We start from the raw sequence: 12,016 nt of genomic DNA, 5'->3' as shown, positions 1-12,016 counted from the left end.
AAATATTTGATAACTAGAGCATTACATTTTGTTAAAGTGGGTGTCAAAGTTTTTACTGGGGGTGTGTACTTCTTCCCCCTGTACTTGGTTGACCAATCATAAGCAGGCAGAAACAAGAGAAAATGGAACATGTCCCCACCATAGCTTAGAATGGGCTGCTCCTGTGTGAGGTATACTGGTAGACTGATCTCACTTATGTCAGCTGTGCTCAATTTCCCTGGACTCAATGCAGAGCCATTAAAAGTTGACAAGATACTGTGGGCACAACAAATATAATTAAAGTTATCAATACCATTGAGCTCTTCTCCATAGATGTAAACGGTGTGTGTGTGTGTGTGTGTGTGTGTGTGTGTGTGTGTGTGTGTATGCGTGTGTGCAGGGGACATGCAGTACAGCAGAGGTGACAGTGCTATGAGAGGATGAGAGCTGATAATAGGCTTTGTAATGGGACAATGGGACACCACTGTGCTGCCCCTTCCCTTAAGCTGGTGTCACACACAGCGACAACGACAACGACGTCGCTGCTACGTCACCATTTTCTGTGACGTTGCAGCGACGTCCCGTCGCTGTCGCTGTGTGTGACATCCAGCAACGACCTGGCCCCTGCTGTGAGGTCGCTGGTCGTTGCTGAATGTCCAGCTTCATTTTTTGGTCGTCACTCTCCCGCTGTGAAGCACACATCGCTGTGTGTGACAGCGAGAGAGCGACGAAATGAAGCGAGCAGAGGGAGCAGGAGCCGGCGTCTGGCAGCTGCGGAAAGCTGTAACCAGCGTAAACATCGGGTAACCAAGGGAAGACCTTTCCCTGGTTACCCGATATTTACCTTCGTTACCAGCCTCCGCTCTTGCTGCCAGTGCCGGCTCCTGCACTGTGACATGTGGCTGCAGTACACATCAGGTAATTAACCCGATGTATACTGTAGCAAGGAGCCAGCGCTAAGCAGTGTGCGCGGCTCCCTGCTCTCTGCACTGTGACATGTAGCTGCAGCACACATCGGGTTAATTAACCCGATGTGTACTGTGCCTAGGAGAGCAAGGAGCCAGCGCTAAGCGCGGCTCCCTGCTCTCTGCACATGTAGCACAGCGACATTATGATCGCTGCTTCTGCTGTGTTTGACAAATGGTGACGAAAATGGTGACGTAACAGCGACGTCGTTGTCGCTGTCGCTTAGTGTGAACCCAGCTTTACACTGACTGCAAGGAGATGAAAGTTCAGAGGTGTAAGTAATCATTAAGTGTGTGCTCAATGAAACTCGCAATCACTCTGCAAAGGGATCAGACTTGTATACCTGAAAATGAGAAACCTGTTTTAAGCTATATTGGAGGCATGTTCTTCTCCTGAGTGTTGTAGCCTGCTTATGACTAGTCATAGGCGATTTCCCCCCCCCCCACCCGATGGTCAGGATCGGGGAGACTCGCCTGATCGTTTTGTAAAGATCGGGATCGAGATAATACGATCTTGCGTCCGATCACCGACCTTGGACTTTACTGTTATGGGATGGGGCGGTGGGGGCTGTAAAATAAAGAATATAGTTAATAATAAACATTGTCATTATACTTCCAGGCCCCACGATGTGTCCTGCAGACTCTGTCTCCCGCCGCTTCTGCTTCCGAGTTTGATCATCGCCGTGCCCTCCCAGTAACCACTGCTGACTAAAGGACCTACCGTGACATCATAGCCGTGTGACCAGTCACGTATGAATGTGTTATTATCTCATTGGCTACAGACTGGTCACATCACTATGATGTAGTGTGAGTGGAAAGGGATGGGAGAGCATGATCACCGGTACGCTGTGCTCGCCCGAGCATCTCAGTACACGGTATACTCGGCGAGTGCCAAGTACTGGCAAGATGTTTGGGCACATGCTCTGCTCCCCCTCCCTGCGTGTTGGCGCTGTTTACAGAGTCAGCCTACATGCAGGGATTGGATGCCACACACTAATGCCATAGCCGGTGAATAGTGGTGTCGGGAACAGGTGATCTGAGATCGCCGTTGCTATAGTAATTCGCTCGTTAGGATACTATGGCAACGGTGACGTCACCGCTTACCAACCAGCAGTCTATGCTCCATCTGAGTGATTAGACAGCACGGAGAGCCGAAGCTGTCGTGCTGAGCTAGATCAGTGACAGAAGACCAGGATCATGGAGGGGTGAGAGGGAGTAATAAAGATGGAGTCCCTAAGTGTGTGTGTGTGTGTGTGTGTGTGTGTGTGTGTATATATTTCTAATAAAGTATTTTTTCTCTGTGTGGTGTCTTTTATAACCCTTTATTTGGAGATTCTTAATGGCCGGGTCAAACTTGGCCTGACATCAAGAATCTTGGGCTTTATACCAGCTGGTAAAACAAAGCGGGTATTAACCACTTATTACCCAGTGTGCCACCCGGCAGGGCCGCTGGAGGAGTTGGATACAGCGCCAGAATATGGCGCATCTATGAAAGCGCCATTTTCTGGGGTGGCTGTGGACTGCAATTCGCTGCAGGGGGGCCTAGAAGGCCCAGCTGCCTAGTTGCACCTGACTGGACAACAATTGGGCGAAGCCCATGTCTTTTTTTTTTTTTAGGTCATGTCATGAAATTCATGAAACAATTTAAAAAAAAAAAAAAAAGGCTTCCCTGTATTTTGATTGCCGGGCAAGGTAAAGCCAGGCAGATGGGTGTGGCAGCTCCTAGCAATCTGCTTTATGTGCGCTGAGAATCAAAAATACTGCAGAGTGCTTCGTCATTTTTTAAAATTATTTTTATACAACTACATATTGTGTACACTGGGTAATTAAAGGGGTTAATACCAGATTTGTATTCTCAGATGATACTAAGGCCGAAATTCATGGTATCATGCCAAATTAGACACAGCCACCATGAATTTCTAGTAATCAGTAAAAAAAAAAAACCCATAACAAAAAAAATTTTTAGAAATAAAAAAAAAAAATAAATAATTTAGAGACTGCATCTTTATTATAAAAACAATCCTAGACCGACGTAATCCACAGAGACCGCAATGTCTGCTTCATCACTCTGTACAGACAGTCTATACAAAGTGTGAAGCACTGAGAGCCATGTCAGCTCTGCTACATCGCTCTGAACATAGCAAGAAGCAGGCTGACAGTGAGGGAATGATTCGTGCAGTCTCGCATAGCATCACTCCGCACCTGACGCTCTCAGGACAGGAGCGCTTCAGCCGCATGGAAATACATGCTCCTGTCACTCCTCCCGCTCCTGTCGGGAGATTGTGCGCCATGATGCGATACTCGCACAGTGACAAAGTTACAAAGTAACAGGACCTTTGATGATGTCATAGTCTTGTGACCAGTCGGGATCTTGTACACGATGGGTATGTAATTGGTACGATCCCCGATCTTTACAGATCAGGATCGCCCATCACTTCTTATGACTAATTAACATGGTCTAGGGGGAGAAGAAAAAATTATCTGGTAACGCCAGTTATGAAAATGTATTAGCTAAAATACTTTGATTGCAAACATCTCTAGAGCAGAAAGGCAAAATTAAAACCAAAACAAAAAATCTTAAACTTTTATTTTGCTCTGCAGCCACTGTCTAACTCATCAAGAAAAATTAGGTGAAAGGTGCTCTAACTATATAAGCGTTATATTATGCTATATTAAGTGTGAATATCTATATACTGAGGTACATCACTTCTATTCAGGTCAATAGTAGTGTATATTAAACCAAACAAAAAAAAAAACAACTAATAAAAATGTATACTTTATTTCTATATCAATTAAAAAGGTTACATTCATGCAACCAGAGACACACAATGTGCATAAAGTGTTAGATACACCGGATGGAAATTGTAAGGGTAAGGCTATGTGTCCACGGTAGAATGTACCTGCGGATTTTTCTGCATGAAAATCCGCAACTTTCGCGGCAAATCCGCACCTTTTTTTTGCCGCGGATTTTTATTTTTTTTTCCCCATTCTATACCCAAAATCCGCAACAATAATTGACATGCTGCAGATTTTTCCAGATCAAAATCCGCGGCAAATCCGCCGCGGAAAAATCCGCAGCATGGACACAGCATTTCCAAAATGCCATTGAAATGGCTTGGAAGTGCCGCTGCTGCAGATTTTCGGAAAATCCGCGGTAAATCCGCGGCAAAATCCGCGCAAAATCCGCAGCGTGGGCACATAGCCTAATTGTATCTGGGGGCTGTGCAGATCAATGGTAAATAAACCTAATAAGATTCAGATGCTGGAGCCTAGGGGATATGACTCACCCTTAATTGGTCCTTGCATAGCAATGGGGCTTTAAGCACCCTAACTTTCTGGGTGCCCCCATTCCACGGCGGCTGCTCCTATTGTATCACTTACTACCTTGAAGATAACCATCACCATATTTACCAGAATAAAGGGCTAAGTGCAAAACCACATATACACATACAACAGACACAAATTAGTAGAGCAGTTGCTACCCAAAAGGAGTCAGCTGCAATAAATGTTTACACTAGGTGACACCTTAGAGGTACCCAGGACTGGTATCATCAGTAATTCACTGGATCCATTGAAATTGATCAATATGAGATCAAGGCACTCTAGATTGTCACTCATTAAATTCACTAGCAAAGAAAGATGCAAAATAACATACAGCTCACTGGTTGAATGTCTACAATCCAGGGATTACAGTTCACATATAAAGGATAGAGCACCATACTCCATTTTTCCAAGGATAACATGTCACATTATATATAGATCTACAGTATATATCTATATAGATCTACAGTATATATCTATATAGATCTATATTTCTATATAGATCTATATTTCTATATAGATCTATATCTATATTATATAGCTTACAAACAAATACAGAGGTGCTTTTTCTGGAAGAATCATGGACAACCACTTTAACATTTGTATACTCCGACTCATCTAGAACGAATCAAAGGAACACAACACCAAAACTAAACTATTGGATGCATTTAGAGGGGGGGGGGGGTTGTTATTTCTTAAACTTCATGAGACACACTAGAAATTAGCCTATTGTAGATTGCTTTGGCATTCTATAATACAGTTTAAGGCACTAGTAGGAACAAACTAGAATGTACAGAGGCAGCTCCCTGATGCCACCTAGTGAGAATTAAGAAAAAGTTATTGAAAGTAACTTTCTCCTGAATACTTTATACATAATAGAAGTACAATCTACCGGTTATAGGCCTTTAAAAAACAAAAAAGTTGATTTTTTTTTCAAAAACAAAGTGCTTTCACTGCCTCCATTCTCATTATATGCATTCCTCTCCTCCACCAAAAGACTGAAAAGTAACTGAACATTTCTCATACCCTACCTGGTGCCCTCCTCCCACTATCCTATCTGTTAAGACCAGTATTCCATTCCTCGTATGTCATAATAAAGTCACGTGGGCCCCGGGAACGTGAGTTCAGACATCGCTGAAACCGCCCCGGCATCGGAGGAGAGTATAGGCTCATTTATTTTTATGAGGGCAAACATGGGGAATGTGTAGGGGTGGTCCAAGTAGTGGAGATGCCCTCTAAGTGTGTTGGACCCCTAGATCTACAATGAATAATGGTTATAAATGTCAGTTATCAGAAATCCTGGCTTTTCTAACCAGACTGCTATTAACATCAATGTTTCTTATTCTGACGAGCAGAGTCCTGGCATGTAATTAAACCTTATAAAATACTTTGTTGAGAGACTGGTACATGAACAACTAACGACCTGCTGATAGAAAGTCGTTGAGTTTGAGGACATCTGTTTTGTTTTTCCAGAAGGAAAGTCAAGGTTTGTTTTTTATTTTGATTATAGATTTGTATGCAAATAAAATAGAAACTTGATGTCATTCCTGGCCAAAAGAAGATTTGTGCAATACAATGTATCAACATTAAAAAGGAGATAAAGATTATTCTGCACATTAGAAATCTTATTGAAAAATAGAACGTATGGAAAAAAAAACACCAGTGTATCGCCGAGGGTCACACTGCATATGGCACCTGATACAAGAGGATCGGATACTATATGATGATGACCCTCGGCTCAGAATCTGCTATGAGCGTGATCCGACTGTCATTCATGGTGATCTGATTCTCATGTGAGAATCAGGGCACAGGTGAGGAGACTATGAGAGCTGACTTTCTCCATCTTCTCCCTTGTGTGTCTCAGCAGTGTGAGCGAAACCTAAATAAGGTAATTAAAGGTGTCGATCAGTTTAAGAAGAGAAGGCTGAGGTCCATGTATGTGACTGCAGATTGCCGACTGGACGCTCTTCTGCTAGAACTTTGAGAAGCGGTCAGAGAGCATAGCCTATGTGACAAGGATGAACACCTTATAGGCAATACCTGGGCGCACACTATCACAATTCGTATGGAGATACTGTAGACCTTTTTTCCTAGACTGGACAACAGCTTTAGGCTATGTTCACACATTGCATTTTTTACCTGCGGTTTTGGTCCGTTTTTGCTGCAGAAGTTTCGTGAGAAATTCTTGTAACCTGTCTGCAGACATTCCCCAGCAAAACCTATAAAGAAAAAAAATTAGCTGTGCGCACACTGCGTTTTTTTCTTAAGAAAATTCTTTCAGTAGATTTTCTTAAGAAAAAGAATGAGCATGTCACTTCTATTCTGCAGCTAACTGCGTTATTTCACTCCATGGACTGTAATGTAATCATGAAATAGCGCAAGAATAACGCAGGTAGCAAGTGATGTGCGGTATACCTGCGTTATTCCCGCGTTATTTCGCGTTTTCGGGACATAGTGAACATCCCTGCTTTGCGTTTTGCAGGGAAGTGATGTCACTAGGACAGGAAGAGGACGAGAGAAAAAAAAAAAAAAAAAAGCGTGTGCTCCGCTGTATTTTTCCCTTCCAGCCGGGTAAATACACAGCGGCGGCCCGGTATTCTCAGGCTGGGGAGGACGGGGGACAGGGTTAATGCTGCCGCAGCTGCCCCAGGACTGTCACATCCATTATGCGGCAGTCTCGGAGTGTCCCCGGCTCTTCCAGATGCCGTGATGCGGTGGCCATCCAGGTAATAAGGAGTTAACGGCAACCAATAGCTGCCGCTAAGTCCAAGATTAGTAATGGCAGTGTCTATGACACAACATTATTAATCTGTAAGTGAGTAAGTGAAAGTAAAGAAACACACACACACACACACACACACACACACACACACACCGAAAAATCCTTTATTTTGAATAAAAGACAAAAAGCCCCTCTTTCTCCAGTTTATTAACCCCTCCCAAACACACAGCTCTGACGTAATCCACAGCGATGTCCCGCGGCGCTTCCAGCTCTGCTCTAGCCGCGTGTGACAGTTCTCCACGCAGCCTCGGTCAGGGAGCGAGTGCTGAACCCGGCTCCTGAGCGAGGCTGCGGGTAACTACAGGACATTTCTCACGGACGCTGATGTGAACACATTATCGGCCGCAAGAAGTGCAGTGTGTGTGGGGGGGGGACATCATAAATAAAGCTGGAATATCTGTCTGTCTGTCTATATCTATCTATTCCCCTAAATATCTATTATCTATCTATATCTATTCATCTATCTATCCATTCCCCTAAATATCTCTCTCTCTCTGTTCCTCTATTATCTATCTATCTTTTCCCCTAAATATCTATTATCTATCTATATCTATCAATCAATCCAAGTATCCCTCTATCATCTCTGTATTATCTATTTTTTTTTTCAACATGCTTTATTGCTGTAAAGGCATTAAAAAACACAGGGACCAACCTAAAAATAACCGCACCAAAAATGCACCGAAAACGCACCAAAAACGCAACTGCGTTACTGGTGCGTTTAACGCAGGTGCGCTAATCTTTCACTCAAGAAATTTAAGAAAAATAATTTTTCTAGTGTGAACATAGCCTTAAAGTCCAAGTTTATTTTAACCATTTAGGGAAGGTCATTTTTTTCAAATTAAAACCTGTTCATTGCAATAAAAAGTTAATTGCAGCTGTTCTAAAAAGACAAAATGATTGACTCTAGAACAACCCATTCGTAAATGATGTTGATCTTGACATTTACATAGGTGGAGTTAAATGCTATAGACATTTTTTATATGAGATAAAAAATATATATATGTCTTTTACATATAAGAGATTACTTTTAATTAAAAGGGAACCTGTCACCAGATTTGGGACCTATAAAAGCTGCGGCCACCACCACTGGAGCGCTTATCTACAACATTCTAACACGCTGTATATAAGAGCCCAGGCCGCTGTGTAGAATGTAAAAATCACTTTATAATACCTGGTGCTGTGGAGTTAGGCCATATGGGCGTCTCCTTTCTCCGGTACCGGCACCTCCTTTTTCAGCCATCTTTGTCCTTTTTCTGAAGCCTGGGTGCATGAAGCGGCTACGTCATCCACACTCGCCGGTCCTGCGCAGGAGCAGATCAAAGTGCACCTGTACAAGGACCTCAATGCCGGCTAGTGTGTATGACGTAGGACGCATCATGCACCCAGGCTTCGAAAAAAGAAGACAAAGATGGCTGAAAGAGGAGGCGCCGGCACTGGAGAACAAGACGCCCATATGACCCAACAGCGACCACAACGACCGTTAGGTAAGTATTATAAAATGAGTTTTATGTTCTACACAGTGGCCTGGGCTCTTATATACAACATTCTAACATGCTGTATATAAGAGCCCAGTGATGGTGGCCGCAGCTTATAGGGCGAAAAAATGGTGACAGGTTCCCTTTAATAACATTGCACCAAGTTTTCGTCTGCAATCTTCATCTATTATCATACCCTCCTATATGTAGATTGAGGCCTAATCCAGGGTTCAGGTTTTCCACTTGTGGGGGTGCTAGTAATATAAACTGCATGTGAGGTCTGTATGTTTCAGGGTATGCACTTTTTTCTTCTTCATGTTTTTTTTCTCTTGTATCTTAATAAAGCCAGTTTTCTCTGCCCTACCCGAGACTGTAGATGCTTTCTCATATTTGGAGCTTTGTGTATAACCCAGTTATTCTCAGTGCTGCTAATTTTAAGGCCTCATTCAGATGTTGGTTTTTCACAACTAGAACATACACCCATTAAAGTTTATGGAGCTGTTCATATGTCCGTGTTGTTTGCTTGGTTTCTGTGGACTATTGGTTCACCCACCTCCCCAAAAAATCATAGATGTTAGTGATTTTTACACATCACCAAGACTTAACAGTAGCAGAAAGTCATTTGTAATGTTATAACAGCGGACTAAGCCATGTAGAGGACTTGCAGATCCTCTGCAGCAGGAAAATAGAAGACAAATATCAGGATAAGTTAGAAAGATGCTTAACTTTGCATTTAGGGAGCAAATGAACAAAAAAAAAAAAAAAAAAAAAAAAAAAAGTACATAGCCTTTTAAGCGCACATTTCAAATTTTCCAACAATTAGTGGAATACACAATGTAATATGGGAGAAGCAGTGAACCATTACCAATCTGGGGCTGCCTCATTATTTATCCCCTTCACCCCCCGGTGATTTTCCGTTTTTCCCTACCTTTCTTCCAAAGGTCATAACTTTTTTTATTCTTCAGTCAATATAGCCGTATGAGGGCTTGTTTTCTGCAGGAGGAGTTGTACTTTTGAATGAAACCATTCATTCTGCATCATATTGTACTGGAAGTGATGTCATGACATTATGTGCCCGCTCATGCCTGAGTAACGACATATCATGGACTGGTAAGAGCAGAGTGATTAGGGCAGAAGGGAAAGGGTGGCGCAGCAGAAGTTTTGCTCTAGTTTTTTTTCACTCCAATCCCTCCCACCCAATAACCACGAAAGAATTAAACAAAAAACATTCTCACGCGATACATTATTACGAATTGTAAGGGCTCTTTCACACTTGCGTTGAACGGCATCCATTACAATGCGTTGTGTGACGCATGTGACGGATGCCTTGTAAATAGTGTAATAATTAAGGCAACGGATTGCTGTGCAAGAACGCATTGCGTTAAGTTTTCTAGGAGAGTGAGCGAGCAAGAAAGCGAGAGAAAGCGAGAGCGCGAGAGAGAAAGCGAGAGCGCGAGAGAGAAAGCGAGAGCGCGAGAGAGAAAGCGAGAGCGCGAGAGAGAAAGCGAGAGCGCGAGAGAGAAAGCGAGAGCGCGAGAGAGAAAGCGAGAGCGCGAGAGAGAAAGCGAGAGCGCGAGAGAGAAAGCGAGAGCGCGAGAGAGAAAGCGAGAGCGCGAGAGAGAAAGCGAGAGCGCGAGAGAGAAAGCGAGAGCGCGAGAGAGAAAGCGAGAGCGCGAGAGAGAAAGCGAGAGCGCGAGAGAGAAAGCGAGAGCGCGAGAGAGAAAGCGAGAGCGCGAGAGAGAAAGCGAGAGCGCGAGAGAGAAAGCGAGAGCGCGAGAGAGAAAGCGAGAGCGCGAGAGAGAAAGCGAGAGCGCGAGAGAGAAAGCGAGAGCGCGAGAGAGAAAGCGAGAGCGCGAGAGAGAAAGCGAGAGCGCGAGAGAGAAAGCGAGAGCGCGAGAGAGAAAGCGAGAGCGCGAGAGAGAAAGCGAGAGCGCGAGAGAGAAAGCGAGAGCGCGAGAGAGAAAGCGAGAGCGCGAGAGAGAAAGCGAGAGCGCGAGAGAGAAAGCGAGAGCGCGAGAGAGAAAGCGAGAGCGCGAGAGAGAAAGCGAGAGCGCGAGAGAGAAAGCGAGAGCGCGAGAGAGAAAGCGAGAGCGCGAGAGAGAAAGCGAGAGCGCGAGAGAGAAAGCGAGAGCGCGAGAGAGAAAGCGAGAGCGCGAGAGAGAAAGCGAGAGCGCGAGAGAGAAAGCGAGAGCGCGAGAGAGAAAGCGAGAGCGCGCGAGAGAAAGCGAGAGCGCGCGAGAGAAAGCGAGAGCGCGCGAGAGAAAGCGAGAGCGCGCGAGAGAAAGCGAGAGCGCGCGAGAGAAAGCGAGAGCGCGCGAGAGAAAGCGAGAGCGCGCGAGAGAAAGCGAGAGCGCGCGAGAGAAAGCGAGAGCGCGCGAGAGAAAGCGAGAGCGCGCGAGAGAAAGCGCGCGCGAGAGAAAGCGCGCGCGAGAGAAAGCGCGCGCGAGAGAAAGCGCGCGCGAGAGAAAGCGCGCGCGAGAGAAAGCGCGCGCGAGAGAAAGCGCGCGCGAGAGAAAGCGCGCGCGAGAGAAAGCGCGCGCGAGAGAAAGCGCGCGCGAGAGAAAGCGCGCGCGAGAGAAAGCGCGCGCGAGAGAAAGCGCGCGCGAGAGAAAGAGCGCGAGAGAGAAAGAGCGCGAGAGAGAAAGAGCGCGAGAGAGAAAGAGCGCGAGAGAGAAAGAGCGCGAGAGAGAAAGAGCGCGAGAGAGAAAGAGCGCGAGAGAGAGAGCGCGAGAGAGAAAGAGCGCGAGAGAGAAAGAGCGCGAGAGAGAAAGAGCGCGAGAGAGAAAGAGCGCGAGAGAGAAAGAGCGCGAGAGAGAAAGAGCGCGCGAGAGAAAGAGCGCGCGAGAGAAAGAGCGCGCGAGAGAAAGAGCGCGCGAGAGAAAGAGCGCGCGAGAGAAAGAGCGCGCGAGAGAAAGAGCGCGCGAGAGAAAGAGCGCGCGAGAGAAAGAGCGCGCGAGAGAAAGAGCGCGCGAGAGAAAGAGCGCGAGAGAGAAAGCGCGCGAGAGAGAAAGCGCGCGAGAGAGAAAGCGCGCGAGAGAGAAAGCGCGCGAGAGAGAAAGAGCGCGAGAGAGAAAGAGCGCGAGAGAGAAAGAGCGCGAGAGAGAAAGAGCGCGAGAGAGAAAGCGCGCGAGAGAGAAAGCGCGCGAGAGAGAAAGAGCGCGAGAGAGAAAGAGCGCGAGAGAGAAAGAGCGCGAGAGAGAAAGAGCGCGAGAGAGAAAGAGCGCGAGAGAGAAAGAGCGCGAGAGAGAAAGAGCGAGAGAAAGAAAGAGAAAGCGAGAGAGAGCAAAAGCGAGAGAAAGAGCAAGAGAAAGCGCGTGAGAGAAAGAAAGCGAGAGAGAGAAAGAAAGCGAGAGAGAAAGCGCGCGAGAGAGAAAGCGCGCGAGAGAGAAAGAGCGCGAGCGCGCGAGAGAGAAAGCGCGCGAGAGAGAAAGAGCGCGAGAGAGAAAGAGCGCGAGAGAGAAAGAGCGCGAGAGAGAAAGAGCGCGAGAGAGAAA

The 12,016-nt window shown here is 45.9% G+C and overlaps 1 protein-coding gene across 1 annotated transcript in view; it reads right to left on the bottom strand.

The window, feature by feature from the left end:
- LOC142303422 (protein phosphatase 1H) overlaps positions 1-12,016 on the bottom strand; it is a 295,560-nt gene that overhangs the window by 135,255 nt on the left and 148,289 nt on the right. The window lies entirely within an intron of this gene.

The sequence above is a fragment of the Anomaloglossus baeobatrachus genome, chromosome 4, assembly GCF_048569485.1.
Source record: "Anomaloglossus baeobatrachus isolate aAnoBae1 chromosome 4, aAnoBae1.hap1, whole genome shotgun sequence".
Taxonomy (NCBI): domain Eukaryota; kingdom Metazoa; phylum Chordata; class Amphibia; order Anura; family Aromobatidae; genus Anomaloglossus; species Anomaloglossus baeobatrachus.
Note: the sequence above shows the minus strand (reverse complement) of the source record. Positions and strands in the feature narration are given on the sequence as shown.